This window comes from Paroedura picta, chromosome 4 (genome assembly GCF_049243985.1).
Source record: "Paroedura picta isolate Pp20150507F chromosome 4, Ppicta_v3.0, whole genome shotgun sequence".
In the NCBI taxonomy this organism is placed as follows: Eukaryota; Metazoa; Chordata; class Lepidosauria; order Squamata; family Gekkonidae; genus Paroedura; species Paroedura picta.
The window spans coordinates 96,210,820-96,226,855 of record NC_135372.1 but is presented as its reverse complement, the minus strand read 5'-3'; the positions used below and the strand labels follow the sequence as shown (position 1 = coordinate 96,226,855).

Sequence of the window (16,036 nt, the reverse complement as noted above, 5' to 3'; positions counted from 1 at the left end):
TGTATTTAACTTAGCAACCTTTCTACAGTCAGTTCTTCTTCATGAGCAGCATAAGACCTTGTATAGTACAGTGATGAAGTATAATCATGCAGACTGAGTCCACTCTAGGCTCTTCAGGTTTAATGTGGGGGAGAAGGATTCTAGCCTAGTTCTCTCCTTGACATGCTGCTTTTCTATATGTAGGGATTTTTTAATGGCAGAACATTTAGCCATGTGAGTTCTTGTGTGCAGTATGAAGTAATACAGCTCAACCATGGACTTTTCTCCTAGAGAAATAGGTTTACCTATAAAAGAAATTCCTGGTTCAGAAATCTGCCTCATCCATGAATTCAGTGACCATCCTGAAGCAAGGAACTGTCTTTCATCCTTCTGCTCTACAATAATAATATTTGGCCAGCCTTACAGTGTCATTCTCTCTGCTGCTCATGGACTTGTGGTCAAATGGGGTAGGTTCCCCTGATAGCCAGTAGGTGGTGTTAGTGTGTCACACCCAGACTGATTCTGCTCAAGAAATTTGACCCTGTACAGCCTCTTATTGCTCACGGGTTTTAGTGATGCTTCCACATGACATTGGCTGCAACCAAGAGCTCTCCAGTGGGTGGTGTGAGTTTTCATCCAGTTTGCTCCGCAATGAGAGAAATCGCAAAATCCCGATTTCCCTCTTCTTGTCATGCTGCAAATCAGGGCACGAACAGGGGCAAGCCTGTCTGGAGGAAGAAATGCATAATAGTCTTGGTAGTGTTTTGTCCGCCCTTGCACCTGCCCTGCTCTCTCCATTTCCTGATCAAAACTAAAAAATAAATGAAATTTAAAAAAATGGTGTGGTCTGTGGACCACAAAGCGATGTGCCCTCACTTCAAATAAAATATTCTCTTCATTGTGCATGGTAACATTAGGATCAGGCAGTTAAAATGCATTACTTTTTGTGTTTTCTGGCAGCGGGGTATGAATGGGGGAAGGGGGGGCATGTGATGCAGCAGCCTTCTCCCTGTTAGCTTGGCATCCATACACTTTGTTTTAAATCTTTATTGTTAACACACAATCATCAGGTCCTGTTACCATGGCCAGCATATCACAAATCTACCTAAATATAAAGAGAGACCAGGGCAAGTAGAATTCTTTCAAAGAAAGATAAAAATATCTCTGCATTACTATTAATTTGGTATCCTGCCACCATTCTGTTCAGGACCTACACACTGTCTAGGTACTCTGTGGGATTTTTCTGTATGCTCGTGTGACATATTTTATTGTAAATAAAACCCCATATAAGAGAAAATCCAGGCTTGAGCTCTCAAACTGGTTTCCCCCCAAGCCAAGTAAAGAGCTAGACAAAAGGGGGCAATCATAATAGAGAAGAAATCTCACCATTAACAGCATTTATCAAACAAAAGGAGAATTCCTGATCTCTAGCTAATGCAAGGGTTCCCTATCTTGGGTTTGCAAGAAGGAAGGAAAGAACCAGGAAGAACAAAAAAGGAAGTTTCTGGTATTATTGGTAAGAAAATGGCTCTGCACTTAAATGAGGGGTTGAAGAAAGGAAGCATAAGAAATAATTTTAAAGGCACATGTAATATTTGTTTGATGTATAGCAACCATCAGGTGATCTTATTGTGCTCAGTGCCATGAAATGCTTCAGCTTTCCAACTATGCATGTTAAATCTTTATGAGACAGAACATCTTTTCCCCCTGGCCAGCTGGCAACCTTACCTGAATAAGAACAGTTCACTGAAACACCTGTACTACCTTACATTAGTATATAATGTCCCTTTAAAGCCAGACAGAAAGATTTCCTCTTGCTGAGGATAGGATATTTTAGTTCTGAGAGAGCATGCAAAATAAGAAGTCATTTTTATATTTTAATAATTTAAGAGAAATAAAATCATAATAGAAATATAGGAGGGTTATGTAGAATCATAGAGTTGGAAGGGACCTTCTTGGTCAGCTAGTCCAACCCCCAGCACTATGCAGGACACTCACATCCCAATCGCTCATCCACTGTAACCTGACACCCCCTTGAACCTTCAGAGAATCAGCCTCCCAGTCAGATGGCTACCTAGCCTCTGTTTAAAAATTTTCAAAGATGGAGAACCCACCACCTCTCAAAGAAGCCTGTTCCACTGAGAAACTGCTCTGACAAGAACTTATTCCTGCTGCTTAGATGGAATTTCTTTTGAATCAGACAGAATTTCTTTTGTTTAGACGGAATTTCTTTTGAATCTTCACCTGGGAAAGGTTCTAGTGCTGTATTAGATTGCTGTAATAATTCAGGATTCCATGTGAAAGTGTGAGAGGTGCCTACAAGCGAGAGCAGGCATGGAAGAGTTGCCGGAGAAATGTCCCCACCCCTTTGCCATGCAGGTGAACATGCAGGATGAGGGAAGCAGAGCCACAGTAGACAAAATGGGAGGAGGGGAGCAGGAAAACAGGATTTCTCCTGTCTAATAGGGCAGGATAACTAACCTTTAACTATATGCCTAGAGCAAAGGGGGGTGGGTTATCACTGTTTTCATCCTCTTTGAGAATTGTGTAATTTGGTCTAGGAGTGTCTCATCCAAGTCCTCTGACTGGCTCGGTGGTCTATAGCAGACCCCCACAATAATATCATTCTCATTTCCTATTCCTTTTATATTTACCCAAATATACTCAACTGAACGTTCACATTCAAATAGCTGTATTTCTTCACAAGTATAAAGATTCTTAACATATATCACTACACCTCCCCCCTTCTTTACTTGTCTGTCCGTTTTGAATAGATTGTACCCCTCGATTCTAGTATTCCAATTGTGAATATTATCCCACCAAGTTTCCATGATTCCTATTAGGTTGTTTTTCTTTTTTGTGGAGTGCACATATTCAATATGTCTAACACCAGCAAAACAACATAGGGGTTGTGTTGATTGTTGCTAGTCCACATGGCACAGCTGGGGGAAGAGCAGGATCACCATGGGTGACAAAATCCCACAAAAGCACAAACCAAATAGCTCCAAGGGGTGTTATTGATTCCTTTCTTGCCCTTTCCCCCAACTCTATAGGATACTGACCTCTACATGTAGCCATAGCTGATGTGCATTTTGGTCACTAGAGGGGGATAGTACCACAGTATCTCTGACAGACCTCAGAAAAGATCTGTTCTTGCAGAAAGAGGGGGTTATGCTATGGAATGTGGCTTAGGTCTCAGTTGGTCAAGAGGGAAGCAGAATGAAAGCTTGTGGTGTGTAGCTGCTTTTCTTCCAGGGATTTGGGGGCCATTGGGAAAATGGCTGTGCTATTTCCTTTCTAGCATTCCATCTCCATTCACCTGGCAAGTGGAATCAATACGCAGTATAATTACTTTAGCAAAGGAAAATCCATGCAATCATTTCATTTTATTACAATCCAAGATCAGTCAATATCAGCGTAAGAGCACACGCTAAATAGCAATAAAACTTATAAAGACAATGAAAAGTCTTAAGGTCATTCAGCAGAAGGAAAATCCACGATAGCCTCAAATTCTCAGCCCTACTCTACTGAAGCTGATCTTTTGTTATAAAATTCTGAGGCATAAACATTTGATGCCTGTGAGGAGGCCACTGTATAACTTAAGGAGACATTTGGGAAGGAATACGATCCGTTATTGTTACTTAAGGGAAAGAACACCACCTGGAGAGACAGAGTTGCTCTCTCTGGGAGAGTTGTGGGTCACATGGGGTCAGAAGCATTCTGGTGTTGAGGATCCTAATTGGAGTGATTAGTTTCTGCTCCATATACCGCCTTAGAATAAACTACATAGAACTGAGGGGTGGGGGGTCAAGTTTGGATCTCCAGATGTATAATTGAGCTGTGAAACACAGCTGTAGAAGAGGGGAACAAAGATACCACTGAAGGGGAGGGGGAGTTAGTTGTTAATCCCATACCATTTCCCCAGTAGGAAATACCTTTACTTTCCTGCTGTTTTACCCCCAAAGAGAAAGAAAGAATACAAACAGAACACAGGGATCTATATTGTAACTGTCTTTTGTCTGAGACAGGCCTAATTTAGCTGAATGGAACTGTTTCTAATCATAAAAATTGCATGGCAGGAAGAGTTAACTCACCTTTCCAAGTACCGTGGCCCCATTGCATTGCATTACATTGCATTGTGGCCTCTTGCACTGTGGCTGCTTTTTGTCCCTCAGTTATATCTTTGGGAATTCAAAGATGGCTCTTTGGCATCGCATTTGGTTTGGCCTTTAGTTTAAAATCTTTCTTGGCCCAGGGCTTTCTTGTGATCAGCTAACTTGCAAATAGCCATTTGTTTTGTCTAGCACAAAAGCTTCCCTTTAAAGATGCATTTTTATTGCAGAGGTTATTGTGCTTGCCAGGCACTCAAATTTCAGTATTGTACACAATGCAGTTCTTCCTAGAGAGCAGTAATGATGGCAGAGCTCCCTACCAGGATCACACTATTCTAGGATCTCATATTTGTGGTGTGTGTGTGATTAAAAAAAAAATCCTCCATCAGCTTTATCACACCTCCCACCAGACAGTTCTAGTACAGGAAGATTCTTCCAGCAATTTTTTAATGGAGTGAACAGCAAGAATGTCCGGCTGTGTGTGTGTTTTTAAAGCTTTAATTTCAGCATTTTATTTTTTAAATGGTTATTCTCAATTGTGCTATTGGTTGTTTGCACTCGAGGTAATATAGTTCACCGTTTTATGCCCTTTCCTAACACAGCATCTGCAGCACCAAGGCTGCAAGCAATGGCAAGGAGATTCTGAAGTGATGGTTCCTTTCTCAAACAGAAAAGCCACGGTCTCCTATCAGCAGTGGTTCTGCCCCCATCACTGCAAGCATTGACAAGGTTGTGAAAGTAAGTGTCTCTGTGCCTTTAACTCCTTCTTCGCAGCAGCCTTTGCTTGGGCATTGGGGGAAGAGCTGAAAGATGGGGAGGTGAACTGTTGGTACAGATGGTGCATTTGTTTTCTTTGTGCTTGAAAGGGTTTTTTAGGTTGTGCAAAAAAGGGTGTATTTGCTGCACTGCTTCATGTAACTTCATGCAATAAACAGAGCCCTGTTGCTGTAAGGACTGGAATGGTATGATTTCATCACTTTAGAATTGTGCAAAATTTGGGCGCTTGTGTTCTTATCACTATGGTCTCCTGGCCACTGGCCAAGTGACTGACTATATGATGGTTAAAGCTCACTGTGCTTCAATGAGTAGCAAAGATAAGGTGACCAGATTGTCCCACTTTTGGAGGGACATCTGGGGGCACCTGGCAAATTGTACTTGTGTTGAAATTTATATATATATATATATATATATATATATATATATATATATATATATATATATATATTACAATACTATTTTTGCGTTCTATGAAACTTTTTGTTGCTCCATATAGACCAAATTTTTTATCAAGGACCCCCCCCCCCAGTCAATGGTGTCCCACTTTACCAATGTTAAAATCTGGTCACCTTAAGCAAAGAGGCAGTGGCGCAAAGCAGCATGCAGCATTATCCCTGGGCGGGTCTGAAAAATTCTATCTCAGAGAAAAGCTTACAGAGATAGCAAAGATTTCCTGTACCTGCAGCATCTTCTTTTTGACAATGTTGTTTCCAACACAGAAAGAAATTAGGTCAAGGTAAATCAACAGGCAGACTTCACACGTGTATCCTTTGGTCCCATTATATTAGTCTAGTGCTCCGGACCATTACGAAGAAATCAGAGAATGTAACAAATCTCTAGGCAACAGCATAGGGAAAATGTGGTTGCTTTAGCAACTTTTGTGCAATTCATTCTAGTCTAGTAGTTAAAGAGTGCCTATCACTTGGATGCCATTAACAGAGAGAGGAGGTTGTCACGAGGTGGTACGCTATGGACCACATGTCGGAGTACCTTTATGGCTTGCAATAAATTGTACACGAGGGATTGCAGTTTAAGAGCCCCCATGAATGAGAATCTATTATGGACTAAGCCAGCAAATGTGGGCTTTCATCAGAGCTTCATTGATTTGATTAGCATATATTGTTTAGCAGGAAATGATTTATAGATCTTTTTCAAACAATTTGGATATCAGTTATGAAATATATAAATAACAGATGATGTTTGAATTTTGCTTGGACCTAGTTTTCAAGATCCATGTACCAATCTGGTTAGCTAACTATTTTTGAGCACAATTCCAAGGGCTGGTTGTTATGTTCAGAATTGTGTGTGATCTGGGGCCAAGGTACCTAAATGACTGACTCCTCCTGTAATATCCAGCCTGCTAGTTAATATCTACGTCTCATGTCTTGCTGTCCATGCCCCTACCTTCAGAGGGGTAACTGGAGAGGCCTTTTCCTGTGGTGGAACCTCGCCTTTGGAATGCCCGTCCACTTGAAGCATGCCAGCCAAAACACATCTTTTAAATCCAGGCTTTTAATTAGAGGTTTATCTTACCAGCTTTGAAATAGCCTGTTTCTATTTCATAGATAGTTTTATGCTGTTTATCATAGAATCATAGCGTTGGAAGGGTCCGTACAGGCCATCTAGTCCAACCCCCTGCTCAGTGCAGGATCAGCCTAAAGCATCCAGGATAACTATCTGTCCAGCTGCTGCTTAAAGACTGCCAGTGAGGGGAGCTCATCATCAGAGGTTTGTTTAAATCCAGAGGCTTGTACACATAAGCTGCCATAAGCAGGACTCTGAAGGCGCAGCATAGAAATAAATAAATAAATGCCACAGTGAGATGGTGTTTAAAAAGGTAAAGGTATCCCCTGTGCAAGCAACGAGTCATATCTGACCCTTGGGGTGACGCCCTCCAGCGTTTTCATGGCAGACTCAATACGGGGTGGTTTGCCAGTGCCTTCCCCAGTCATTACCGTTTTACCCCCCAGCAAGCTGGGTACTCATTTTACCGACCTCGGAAGGATGGAAGGCTGAGTCAACCTTGAGCCGGCTGCTGGGATTGAACTCCCAGCCTTATGGGCAAAGCTTTCAGACGGCTGCCTTACCACTCTGCGCCACAAGAGGCTCATGAGATGGTGTTTAGAAGTTGAATAAAAGCAGAAGGAGGAAGGTCTGGCTTTTTCAGGGCAGAGCAAAGAGCGTCTTGTGGCAAAGGCACATAGGTAAGTATCCAAGTGTGTTTCCAAGAAATAGAATGGGAAATTGGATTTATAATCACAGGGCCAACCAATCAGAACCTCCCGAGATGGTCTAGACACACATGCTGGAATATGAAGGTTCCCATCCTGTGAGATGAGAAGTTAAATGTAATCTGACTGCAAAATTTTAAAGATGATAAACTTATTTTAATAGGCATTGGAAAAATGTGGAACTAGAATATGAGTAGCTAAACCTCCCCTTGGTAGCTTTTGTTCTTGCTAATTTGTAAAGACTTTTCTGTAATTGTCATATTGGGAGCGGAGGGAACATCATGTGCTCACTGGCTGTCACAGTTAATTTAGCCAGAAAGCATTTTTTAAAAAGGAGTGAAAGAGAGAGGGAATTTGCTGTTATCAAATGGTTCTGTGGGTTAAAAACAAAAGAACACATTTCAAATGGTAAGAATGTGTCTGCTTCCTTTCCCCCTCAGGAAATGTATGAATTTGATGTTTGAGAACATGATCACATTTTGGGAATGGTGTGTGTCAGTGGAAGGAGCCAGGGCACAACTTTCCCTCTAGCTACTTGTACAATAACAGATGGGACACTGTGAAAAGCATGCAGGAAAAGGGATTTCCTGGACTGAATACTTCCCTGCTCACATCCACAGGAAATTCTATTTGATGTAAAAAATTCCAGATCTTGCTCTTATACTGTGGTCAGATTCAGAATGAGCCTCCAAAAGAGTTTATTATGTGAAAGATAAAATTGTTAGCAGCATAATTAACAGCACAACAGTGCATGACCTGATTAAAGAGTAGATAAAGACTTATTTAGGAAATAATATACTTGATAAGAAAGAGGAAAGACAGAGATATGTGGCACTTCTGAGAAGGAAGGGGAAATTGCCCTAAGAGTAGCTATCTGGAGACAGACAAGAAATTACACTGAACTGGAGAGAAGGTGCTGACCTCACTATGCTATCAAATTGTCATCTTGTTGCTCCCTGCCGTCTCTTCTTTGTACACCAGACGTTGCCTCTTCCAGCACCCTATCTCAAGGTCTAGTTTAAAAATCCCACAAGTTTCATCTTATGTAGATTTTCAAACTTTTCTTGAGAAAGAGGCTTGATGAGTATATCTGGAATTATTTCATCCGTAGGGCAGTATTCCAACTCAATAATCCCTCCTTCCATCTGAGACTCAAACCTGAAAGGGTACAATGGTGTATGAAGACATGCTGGCTCAAAGCCTTGAAATGAGCTGAGACCCAAACAGAAACTAGCATGCAATGATGTGGTTGCTCAAAGCCCTGAATATGGTCGGCCATGTACATCAATCAGCCTAATGAGCAGCCTAATCTAGGCATTGCCACTGTCCCCATTTTACCTCTTGTGTGCGGCTCTCTTTCCTGCCTTGCCTCTGGTTGGCTGGGTGCTGCCCCTTCCACCTCGAGGGCCAGCTTGGTGTCATGGTTTAGAGGGATGGACTCTAATCTGGAGAACCAGGTTTGATTCCCCACTCCTCCACATGCAGCCTGCTGGGTGACTGTGGGCCAGTCACAGTTCTCTCAGAGCTCTTTCAACCTCACCTATCTCCCAGGATGCTTTTTGTGGGGAGAGGAAGGGTAGGCAATTGTAAGCTACTTAGAGACTCCTTTGGGTAATTAAAAATGGTACAAAAACTCATCTCTTTCTCTTATGTGAAGCTTGGGTGGTTTGGGCTCAGCCCTTCTGTCAGAGGCCTGGTTGGCCCAGTGGTGGTGGGGAGGCATCAGCCCTCCAGGATCATTCAGGTGCTCTCAGTGGTCATTTCCCCCAGTCTATGAGCTAGATCAGACTGAGAATGTGGAACGGCCCAAGGTCACCAAGGTCACCATTCTACATCAGAATGGGAATTCAGGGTCCTTGTTGTTGTTGTTGTTTATATGGGGGCTGTTGTTGAATAATAGTCAGGCCTTGGTAAGTCATGCAAGATCACTCATAGCAAGTTGCTTGGTGATTGCTACTGTGCCTCATCTTTCATTAACAGAAACTACACCTGTTGTGGTAGCTTAGTAACAGCCACAGAGGCAACCTGTTTCTTAAAGCTACAGGTGCTCCTTTTGTAATTTTGGGTCTTTTAAATACCCCAATTTATTTTTTTAAGATTTTGGATTTTCTGCAAACCTGGGGTGCTTTTTAGCTATATAGAAAGATCTGCCTTTCTGTTCACAGGTGCTCATCTCCAGATTTAAGTATCAAATTTAGCTGGCTTGGATATTAAAACATACATTTAGGGACTCCTGAGAATTGTGTGGGGAGATTCACCCACATGCACCCTGACTACAGCTTTGTCATGGCAGTAGCACTTCCATCCACATGACCCCAGATTTGCTGCCTCAACAAAGGTAGCAATGACAACGACAGCTCCCCCAGCCCCTCCCAGCCGATCTCTCCCCAGCTTCACTGCCGCTCTCTGAGCCCTCACCAGCCTCAGTGTGGCTTCTGGCATGGCTCCCGAAGATGCTAGTGCTGGGCAGGCTGGGGGAGAGCCACCACCGGTGAGGTGGTGAAGCAGGGGTCAGACAAGTTGGGGTAAGGCACCACTGCTACTATTCACTGAAGCAGCAAAACTGGGGCCAAGTGGGTTGAGTGGCCTGCCAGAGCCTAGGTCCTCTTTCCTACCCCCCTTCCAATGCACATTAGTGAAATGATCAATGGCTCCCCCTCACCACTCCAACAGAGAAACATTGTCTGCACATGCTCAGACAATATACCTTTGACTGGGGTACTCAAGTCCCCTCACCATTTTTTTCACAGGTTTTTAGACTTTCTGCAGTCCTTGGCACCTCCCCCATATTTGGAGGAAAAGCTTCTCCATCTGACCTTGATGCACGAATATAAGTATCCAAAATTGGGGCATAGATGGCTATTAGATATATTTATGAGGAAGTAAGATATAAACAAGAGCCTCTTGTGGCGCAGAGTGGTAAGGCAGCCGCCTGAAAGCTTTGCTCATGAGGTTGGGAGTTCGATCCCAGCAGCCGGCTCAAGGTTGACTCAGCCTTCCATCCTTCCGAGGTCGGTAAAATGAGTACCCAGCTTGCTGCTGGGGGGTAAACGGTAATGACTGGGGAAGGCACTGGCAAACCACCCCGTATTGAGTCAGCCATGAAAACGCTAGAGGGCGTCACCCCAAGGGTCAGACATGACTCGGTGCTTGCACAGGGGATACCTTTACCTTTAAGATATAAACTGAGGGAACTTCCATCTTTGCAAGAGAGGGGGTGATTTCTGTCCTCCCACTTTCCCTGTTGTGCAGTTCCTGAGACTTTCCTGAGACCCCCAAAAACAAAATTTCAGGGAGAATCAGTGAAATAAAGTGGGAAAGTCCTGCTGTGCAAATTCCACTCTGCGAGAGGATCTTGTTGAATTCAAGCCACCAGAATGGACTTGGGTTTTGGTTACATTTGCATAAATGGAAATGAGATAAATTCATATTCAGATAAGCTCATGGTGACCAAGAATTTTAGTTCCAGTACTGATCAAAGAGGACAATTGATATTTAATATTCAGTGGTGAAAGAGTAATAGTGTTTTGAAAATATGCGCTGGCTTTCCTAAGCGCTCAACATAGCTTGTGTACACTGCGTACACATTGTCATTCTTACCATAGCTTACAAGGTAGGCCAGTACCAGTATTTCCCAGGGGCAGGCTGAGTGGTTGTGGCTTGTGCAAGTGAGGTTAAACTAGAGACTTCTTGGCTCACAATTTGTGCTTTTAAGTATAATTTGTTTCCTCTATTTTTTGTCTGCAGAAACAATGAATAATGCAAACGGGGTTGAATTCTAAATTTGGCAGTGGGCACCTGGGCACAGTGATCTAGGTAATTGCAGGAGCTAGAAAGGGCAGAGTCAGCGGAGTCATTGAGCTAAAGCTTTAGAGAAGACAGGATTGCACCTAAGCTGAGGAGAAGTGTAGGGTCCTTCAATGGTGTTATCATTAGATGCTGGTTTGGGAACAATGCAAAATGAAATCTAATCCCTGCAGTCAATTTACTATTAATTTGGCCCTCCCTGATTTTTTGGCCCAAACTGACAACAAACCATTCAGCTTCTTTGCCTATAATTGGAGACTCTCCTTCCATCAGCACATGCCACTCACCGTGCAAAAGCTTTTTGGGGAAACGTAAGGCAGCTCTCAGTGGAATTTTGGCAACCAGTGTGTCTAAAAGATTATTCTTAAAAAAACAGGCTGAGGAAAAAGGCCCCGAGTGACAGCCGCAAGCCTGTTCTAAATTGGGATTAAAACGGATTTTGCTTTGTGCAACATTTAGCCTAAAACAAATGGCACCACTAATGACATTAGCATGGCCAACCTTCGCTGCTTATTAGGCTGCTCTGTGACTTGGGCATTGCAAGGAGAATCCCTCCAGGGCTTAATAAGCCTTATTGGCCTTGTGTTATGACTGTAACAGCAGGGCTCCAAGAGCTCCCAGCCTAGGAGATCAGAGAACAAAAGCCATTTCCAAGCTCAGCAAGATGACACAAACAAACTTATTTAATTTGTTTTAAATCTGGTTCTGGGTGTGACCTGGGGGTCAGGCTGCTTAGTTCCATTGTTTCTCTATCTTTCAGATTGGGTATGATTATGCTTTTATGACCTATCTTGTGTGTCTAGTTTGTAGGACTTTGGGACAAGGATTTTTTGATTTTGCTGGAGCTGAACTAAGCATTCATAACAAAATTCCAAATTAGCAATTTATACAAGGCTCTTCTCTTGATCTGAAGGATCTGCTGCCAAAGGCCAGGCTACCCCTTAATGAACAAAAAACAGCAGTGGATGAGATAGAATATGCTTAGCTGAACAAATGGCCAAACACAACTGGCATGACTGGGTAAAGCACCCAAACTCAATTGTGATTTACTCAATTGTAAATCAAAAGTCTAATATATTCATTTGAGTGCAGAATTAAAATATGACTGGATTACCCTTTAGCAGGTAGGTTTACAAGTTAGATTCAGGTGGGTAGCTGAAAAATATTTGCAACTAGTAACTAGCTTTAAACCATCTCTCGCCCCCCCTCCCAGTAAAATCCAGTATAAAAATAAGACAAGCAAGAGATTAGCAGTGAAGTTATCATGTCAAGTTGCTCTAATCAAAAGAAACCAGTCGACTTTTGCATAAATTTATTATTCAGCTTGGTGATAGCCAGCTTGGTATAGTGCAGTGCTTCTCAACCTTGGGGTCATGACTCCATTTGGGGTCACTTGGCCTCTTCTGCAGGGTCATCCCGTTCCTGGCTGCAGCGGGTAGTGTTGGTGGGGGTGGCGGGTGGAGGTGGTGGAGCCAGACCTCTCCGCCCCTGTCATCTCCTTTCCTCCCCAAATGGATACCCTCCTTTCCTGTCCACGCTCGCCCAGAGCTCACTGCTTTTGCCGCTGGAGAAGAGGGTGGGCGCATCACATTGCATGCGAGACTCAGCCAAGGGACAAGGCAGAGGTGGAGGCAGCAGCAGGCGAGGAGGCCAGGCGCAGCAGCCGGGGAGGGGGAAGTGCTTCCCCATGGTTGCCTCCTCCCTGAATCATGACCTTAACTTCAGTAATGGAGCCATGGCACTGGCCACCTCCACGACGCATTGATTGTTGTGCGCCTGCACGTGCGTGTGCACCTGCCACCTGCCCCGCTGCCGAACTTGGCTTCAAGAAAGTTGAGAACTGCTGGTGTAGTGGATAAGAATGGCAGTTTTTAATCTGGTGAGCCAGGTTTGATTCCCTGCTACTCCTCCACGTGCAGCCAGCTGGGTGACCCTAGGCTTGCCACATCACTGGTAAAGCTGCTTTGACCGAGCAGTGATATCAGGGCTCTCTCAGCGTCACCTACCTCACAGAGTGTCTGTTATTGGGGGAGGAAGGGAAGGTGATTGTGAGCTACTTTGAGACTCCTGTGGAAAAGTGGCATATAAAACCCATCTCTTATTATTATTTACAGAACATCATTAATGAGCACCAGGTAAAAGAAACATAACTGGTCAAAGTGGTATCCTCAAAAAGGGGGAAATGAAAAGATTAATCAGTTTTTCGCATTGTCAAATATTTCTCAGTTATGGAAAAGGTATATCAGCTGTGTTTTTTCTTGGGAGGTTCCAGGAGCAGCTTTACAATGACAGTTTTCTTCCAGGGGTTGGGGGTGGAGGGGGGGAGAAATTATTGTATTCATTGATTTATTTATTTTTCATTTAAATAATTTGCTGCCTTTCTGTCTGAAAACTGGCCTCCGAGGCAATTGACAGAGGAACATTAAGGCACAATTAAGACTTGTGGCATTTACTGTAACATCTGTTATTTTTAATTAAAAAAAGGAAACTAACTATCACCATAGGGCTGCTTAGGAGCAATTTTGCTTTGAAGGGAAGAGCAAGATGAATCTGATATTTTGCCCACTATTCAACTCCCAGAGAATCTTGCTGGGGTGATCCCTCCCTCCTTCCTCGTCACAGGAGGCTGCTTAAGAGCTGTTTTAAATGATGTTGTTATATATCCAGTTGTCATAGGCTGCCTTGGGTGAGTTCCAAAAGTACTATAATGAGATATAAATTTCCAGAATTAACTAAGAGAGCTAGTGTTATGTAATGGCTAGACTGTTGGACCTGGAGTGGGAAAACCTGTCTTCAAATCTTTACTCAGGAATAAAACTCACTGGAGGAATGTAGGCAAGCTGGTAACTTTCTTACAGGGTTGTTGGGATAAAAGTGTGTGTGTGAGAGAGAAAGATTGAGAGTCTATGTAGGTCAATGGAAGGCCACTTGTGGCCAGGAGCAGCCTGATCCTGGCAGCATTGAAGGACTGAAGGACCATTTGACTTGGGCCCAGCAGTTTATAATGTTTGTGGAATCTGATCATCAAGGGGATTCCATGCACCATGTTGGTTAAGATGTGGCACATAGCAGGTTAGCCATATGCCACATCTTAACCATCCCAAAGAAAAAGAAATGCAAGAAATCAAAATGGCTGTCTGAGGAAGCTTTACAAATAGCTAAGGAGAGAAGGGAAGTGAAAGGCAAGGGAGAAAGAGAAAGATACACCCAATTTAATGCAGAATTCCAGAGAAAAGCTAGAAGAGATAAGAATGCCTTCTTAAATGAACAGTGCAAACAAATAGAAGAAAACAATTGAATGGGGAGGACCAGAGATCTTTTCAAGAAAATTGGAGATATGAAGAGAACGTTTCATGCAAAGATGGGTATGATAAGGGACCAAAATGGTAGGGACCTCACAGAAGCAGAAGAGATTAAAAAAAGGTGGCATAATTATACAGAAGAACTATACAAGAGCGAGCTTAACATCCCTGATAACCACAATGGGGTAGTTACTGACCTGGAGCCAGACATCTTGGAATGTGAAGTCAAATGGGCCTTAGGAAGTCTGAGCAACGATAAAGCCAGTGGTGGTGACAGCATTCCAGTTGAACTATTCAAAATATTAAAAGACAATGCAGTAAAAGTGCTGCACTCAATATGCCAGCAAATTTGGAAAACTCAACAATGGCCACAGGATTGGAAAAGGTCAGTTTACATTCCAATCCCAAAGAAGGGCAATGCCAAAGAATGTTCAAACTACCGCACCATTGCACTCATTTCTCATGCTAGCAAAGTTATGCTCAAAATTTTACAAGCTAGGCTCCAGCAATATGTGGACTGAGAACTTCCAGAAGTACAGGCAGGATTTCAAAGAGGCAGAGGAACTAGAGATCAAATTGCCAACAAACGCTGGATCATGGAGAAAGCTAGGGAGAACACACAATCAAAGGCAGAACATCTACTTCTGCCTTTGATTGTGTGGAGCACAACAAATTGTGGCAAGTTCTTAAAGAGATGGGAATACTAGAGCATCTTATTTGTCTCTGGAGAAACTTATATGCAGGTCAAGAAGCAACAGTGAGAACTAAACATGGAATCACTGATTGGTTCAAAATTGAGAAAGGAGTTTGGCAAGGCTGTATACTGTCACCTTGCCTATTTAACTTATATGTGGAGCACATCATGAGAAAGGCGGGATTAGAGGAGTCACAAATTGGGATCAAGATTGCAGGGAGAAATATCAACAACCTCAGATATGCAGATGATACCACTCTAATGGCAGAAAGTGAAGAGGAACTAAAGAGCCTGTTGATGTGGATGAAGGAGGAGAGTGCAAAAGTTGTCTTGAAACTCAACATCAAGAAAACAAAGATCATGGCATCCGGCCCTCTCAATTCATGGCAAATAGATGGGGAAGAAATGGAGATAGTGACAGATTTTATTTTCCTGGGCTCCAAGATCACTGCAGATGGGGACTGCAGCAAAGAAATTAAAAGATGCTTGCTCCTGGGGAGGAAAGCTATGGCAAATCTAGACAGCATCCTAAAAAGCAGAGACATTACCCTGCCAACAAAAGTGCGTTTAGTCAAGGCTATGGTCTTCCCAGTTGCAATGTATGACTGTGAAAGCTGGACCATAAGGATGGCCGAGCATCAAAGAATTGAGGCTTTTGAACTCTGGTGCTGGAGAAGACTCTTGTGAGTCCCTTGGACTGCAAGGCGAACAAACCAGTCAGTCCTAGAGGAGATCAGCCCTGCCGCTCCTCAGAAGGCCAGATCCTGAAGATGAAACTCAAATACTTTGGCCACCTCATGAGAAGTAAGGACTCCCTGGAGAAGAGCCTAATGCTGAGAGCGATCGAGGGCAAAAGAAGAAGGGGACGACAGAGAATGAGGTGGCTGGATGGAGTAACTGAAGCAGTAGGTGCAAATTTAAATGGACTCCGGGGAATGGTAGAGGACAGGAAGGCCTGGAGGATCATTGTCCATGGGGTCGCATTGGTCGGACACAACTTCGCACCTAACAACAACAACAAAGTTAAAAAATCAACTTAGGTACTGGTATTCCAAGAGAAGGGGTTTGGGTACTGGAAAGAGTATGCCAACCTATGGAACCCCAAAAAAGTCAGAGAATACTTAAAGTAATTGT

At 43.2% G+C, this 16,036-nt stretch overlaps 1 protein-coding gene across 7 annotated transcripts in view; it reads left to right on the top strand.

The window, feature by feature from the left end:
* The window catches only part of GRM4 (glutamate metabotropic receptor 4), a 506,939-nt gene that overhangs the window by 55,535 nt on the left and 435,368 nt on the right, over positions 1-16,036 (top strand). For 6 of the 7 annotated variants that reach the window (XM_077334409.1, XM_077334410.1, XM_077334412.1 and 3 more), the window contains one exon: positions 4,694-4,829. The exons of the other annotated variant lie outside the window; for it this stretch is intronic. The gene's annotated coding sequence lies outside the window, so the exon portion shown is untranslated. The remainder of the gene's footprint in view (positions 1-4,693; positions 4,830-16,036) is intronic. 7 annotated transcript variants of the gene reach the window in all.